The 5,000-nt window shown below is 32.2% G+C and overlaps 1 non-coding gene across 1 annotated transcript; it reads left to right on the top strand.

Moving 5' to 3' along the window:
- The first annotated feature begins 1,773 nt into the window (after positions 1 to 1,773).
- TRNAC-GCA (transfer RNA cysteine (anticodon GCA)) lies at positions 1,774 to 1,845 on the top strand. The gene has a single exon. It is a non-coding gene; the product is annotated as a tRNA-Cys (tRNA).
- Positions 1,846 to 5,000: the final 3,155 nt, after the last annotated feature.

Below are 5,000 nucleotides of genomic sequence, written 5' to 3'. Positions count from 1 at the left end.
AGCCCATATCCTTGCTTTTCTATCAATCTCTAATTCGAACCTCCCCCCCCAATCTGATATTATGGTACCAGTATAGACCGAAATTCCGTTAGGATCCAATTCTGATCGATAATAGATACCGGGGCTTTGCAATATTTGATTGATCACAATTCTGTATATTCCATTTACTATAGAAGTTCCGAGGGAGTTCATTAAAGGAATGTTTCCAATAAAAATTGTTTGTTCTTGCATATCCTTACTGGTTTTCAAAATTAATCCTGCGGATACATATAATTTAGAAGAATATGTGAGTGATTCATATACAGCATCCCTTTCTTTTATCAACGGTTCCACCAATTGATATGTTTCCACAAATAATTGAAATTCAATTTCTTGATCTGTATCTTCAATTTTTGGAAACTTATCAAGTTCTTCTGTTAAGCCCCGATCCATGAACCCACAAAATCCTTCAAATTGTATCTGATTCAACCCAGGTATTGTATACATTTCCCCATTTTCATTCCCGAGCATTTTGAATTTCCCATTTATCAAAAAAATCCCATTCTTTTCTCATTCTTCATCGAATCATATGAATCGATCTAATAATGATGGAATTGAATTTCTATTCTGTTTACTGAATCACATGAAATTTTATCTAACTCCATATACCATATAATATATATGGAATGTATGAAATGCGTATGAACGGAAGAAGAAAAATTATACTCAAATTTTAATTTATATTTATAACAAACAGCTACATAAAAGAATTGATAAATGCCATTTAGCCTTATGGAGTTTTGTATAGAATATCAAAAAAAAAAATAATAATTCAATTTCTACCATTATTATGATATTCCATATTCCAATCCGATTGAATACCAGAAAAATGAAATGAATTCCTGATTTGATCTGTTCGTTGAGATAAAGACAAAATAATCATAAAATATATATCGGGAGAGAGTTGATTTTTCTAGCACTTAATTTTTTCATAGATTCCATTGTTCTGTTCAAAAAATGATTCGCAGAGAAGAGAGATGTTTTTACCCATTTTTTAGTTTTTTATTTTTTAGTAGAATATTTAGAATATGATTGAAGTGCGTACGAAAAGAGGGCTTGTATTTATTAAACATATGCAGATATAGCATTTCTATTTATATATGTCTTTCCTCTTTTCTTTTTATTCCATTATAGCTCTCTAGTGGAGACAACACATGGCGTGCTCTATCAAAAATTCTATTTTTTCTTTAATTTTAATCTATTCAATGAAAAATTGAAACACGATAATTTCTTGCTGATTCCCTATGGACATCATATCTAGATAGATAAAATACCTCATTAGATAACTAGAGCTGTGTAACAACTTATGTTCGGGGGTTTACATAGACTCATAATTGCTGTTATATTATTATAATATAATTTATAATTATATAATTTATAATTGAAATTAAGAAAGTTTTTTTATTGAATTGAAAAATTGAAAAAAAAAATCAATACTAATTAGTTATGTATCCATTTTTATTTTCTTATACCATTAGAGAAAGACAAGTGAAGAAGAATCGTCCATAAATTTGCCGTCAATAGTTAATAGTTAATGGTTCCAATTTTTTTGTCCTGCATTTTTACTTTTGTAACTGAGAATCCACATTTTCTTTTTCAATAGAAAAGAAAAAAGAAAGGGAAAGTTTTTGTTTTTAGATATTGTGTGTCTTGAGATACTATAACCAATTGAAGGTATGGATCCAATCTAAAAATAAAAAGGGGATACTCTCATTTTTTTGTTTGTAGCCTTTTGGCGACATGGCCGAGCGGTAAGGCGGGGGACTGCAAATCCCTTATTCCCCAGTTCAAATCCGGGTGTCGCCTGATCAACAAAAAACGCGAAATCCTATATTCTGTTTTGCTGATATAACTCGACCAATTTTCTCCGGCAAAAACAAGTGTAAGAAAAGGACTCTTGATACTTTCTTGATTATAAACTTGATTATAAACTTCCGGAGGTTTTGTTTTCTAAAGTGTTGTAAATCCTTACGTCTAGGATTCAAGGAAAAACTAGAGTAGTGGAAGGGAATGAGTAAATCTTGATATGGTAGCCCCTCCCCTACTAATAGAGGGGCTACTATCGGAGTCTTGAATTAGATTGGATAACGGGAGTGTTTAATTAACTAATGAATGGTTGTAGAAGGGTTGGAAGATACTTTGTATACAGACTGATGAAAGTCTCTGAGTGTTCAGGCATCCAATCAATATTAGATTGGATGGATAATTGGCTTTTACTTAATAAGGGACACCAAAAGAAAGAAGAAGTCTTATTATTGCTACATGTGAGTAACATTCTTTTGATACTTCCAAAAGTGTTACTGCGTATTTTGCTTGTGCTTAATGGTTCTCGATTTTACTAGAAATCATATAAGAACTTGTTATAAGCGGATTTATTGAAGTGTTTCATCAACGGTGGTGTGTCAGAATTCCCTTTTCCTTTTGACTCTGCACCGGTAATTCCACTATTATTAGTGAACAATAATGGAAAAATTCCTTCCTATTTGTTTCATATTCATAGAAATTAGGGGACATAATACACATGGATATAGTAAGTCTTGCTTGGGCTGCTTTAATGGTAGTCTTTACATTTTCCCTTTCACTCGTAGTATGGGGAAGAAGTGGACTCTAGGGGTACTTCTAATTGGGTTGAGGAATCAAACCGTATCAATTGTTTTCTAGATCGTTTTGCAAAGCCTTTTTAACTATTTTATTAGTCTTCATTTCGAAATTCTTGGATTCTAGTGGAGTAATGTATTCTATGAATAATACCCTTTCAATCAAAATCAAACAAACATTTCAATAATTCCCATGTTCGTATTTCGAAAGTAAAAGGGATACGGATGATAGGCAATTTATTAAAAAAAAAAAAGAATTCTTCCTAAATTTTCTATTTTGATGAACCAGCTCTTACCAGAGTTATATATGGACAATGAGGGACAAGGAACCCCCCCCCCTTTTTTTTTTCTGTATTTGTTTGTTTTTATTTCCTTCCCTCTTTACTGTTACTGTTCAAAGAGAAAAAAAGTAGTTCTTTTATTTAATAAGATCTTGCCTTAGTGTAGTCACATATTGCACACTTACCCCCTGTTTTATTTATTATTTTAGGAATTTTATTTATGCCATGCTTTATTGACTCATTTCATATCATGGATCAAAGAAAAGAAGTTAAATTAAAAATCGGTTCCATGAAATGAAAGAATTAGAAAATCGTAAGACTTGCCTTTCAATTATTTCAGATTGATTGAAATCAACACAAATAAAATAGATCAAGCGAAGAAATAAAATTGAGATACTATGTACATTACATATATTTCATTACATATATTTAATTGATATCGACATGTATGAAGATACATATTGTAGATTCATCTATATTAAGCTTGTATCTTTATACATTACAATAATAGATATGGATAGTATGGTAGAAAGATTCATATTTTTTTTCTACCATACTATCGAGTTTGATAGGATACTGCTGATTCTAGTCCATTCATTTTATTTAATTTATTTAAGACGTGAAATTGGAATCCTTTTTTTCTTAAATCCTTGATAAAAAGTCAAGTTTCATTCAAATTAATCACTTTGACTGACAGTTTTTACGTATATTATAAGTAAAAAGGCGGTAGGAACTAGAATGAACAGCGCTGTAGCAATAAATGCGAGAATATTTACTTCCATAATTTCATTGTTTTTTTTACTTCGCAATAACTCGGGATTTAATCCCATAGAGATGATAAATTTGTCGCTTGTAAATTCAATGCGATGACTTACATTTCAATGACATCGAATCGGATCAATATCATGAATAACAATATCTAAGCTATCAAATCGATTCACCGTCGAGAATTGAATAGTATAACATAGGAAGCTCTTTTATCCACACCGAATACAAAATTGGATTCCTGGCCCAATCAAAAGAATTCCTTTCCTTTATTTCTATATATTCTTTTCCACTCTTTCTTTTCGATAATCTACCGCCTTCCTTGTACAATCATCTGATGATGTATCATCTGACTGCTTTTCCACTTTCACCGTTTACAAATAGTTTACAAATAAACCCCAACAAAAAATGGAAAGGAAAAAATAAATAAAAAAGGCTATCCTTGGGAATGAAATTCTTTCATTTGTATTCCCTTTCACAGAAAATGGAGGGATCAATTGATGTATTTTTTTTTTATTGTATCCGTCGGGACTGACGGGGCTCGAACCCGCAGCTTCCGCCTTGACAGGGCGGTGCTCTGACCAATTGAACTACAATCCCAGGGCAATAAAGAAAAGTGTACAGCATAGATATTCTTATGATTTCATTCAAGCCATTTTCTATTTAAATTTTAGATTCGAATCGCCGTGTTGTAACAAACAAAGGCGCGAGTGATATATTGATATCCATACGGGTATGCGCTTTAGTGAGAGCAACGCGGATTACTAGTTACTAGTAATCCTTTCGTTATTGCCAAATCGATCGATAATCAATTTTAAAATGAAAAAAAAAAAAGAGTCTTTTTTCTTTACTTTACTCTTTCTTTTCATTAAACTTTATACTTAATGATCCTGATATGAATCTAGATCATTATCAAGGTCAGAATTTATGGGAACAAATAAATAGAACAAATAAAAAACAAATAGCGGTAGGGATGGATATATCAGAAAATTGGACTTTTTTTATTCTTCCCTAATTTTTTTGTTTGGCTTTTCTGGAAAACAAAATACAAAAAAATGGGCATTTTATGTTATGGCGGATCAGCGAATTATTGGGCCGAGCTGGATTTGAACCAGCGTAGACATATTGCCAACGAATTTACAGTCCGTCCCCATTAACCGCTCGGGCATCGACCCAGGAAGAATCAATTATAGGTTTATTGATAATCCATGATCAACTTCCTTTCGTAGTACCCTACCCCCAGGGGAAGTCGAATCCCCGCTGCCTCCTTGAAAGAGAGATGTCCTGAACCGCTAGACGATGGGGGCATATTTGCCTG

The sequence above is a fragment of the Durio zibethinus genome, unplaced genomic scaffold, assembly GCF_047325235.1.
Source record: "Durio zibethinus cultivar Kanyao isolate XHJ-2024 unplaced genomic scaffold, ASM4732523v1 HiC_scaffold_2, whole genome shotgun sequence".
Lineage (NCBI taxonomy): Eukaryota > Viridiplantae > Streptophyta > Magnoliopsida > Malvales > Malvaceae > Durio > Durio zibethinus.
This window is presented reverse-complemented; position numbering and strand designations above follow the sequence as displayed.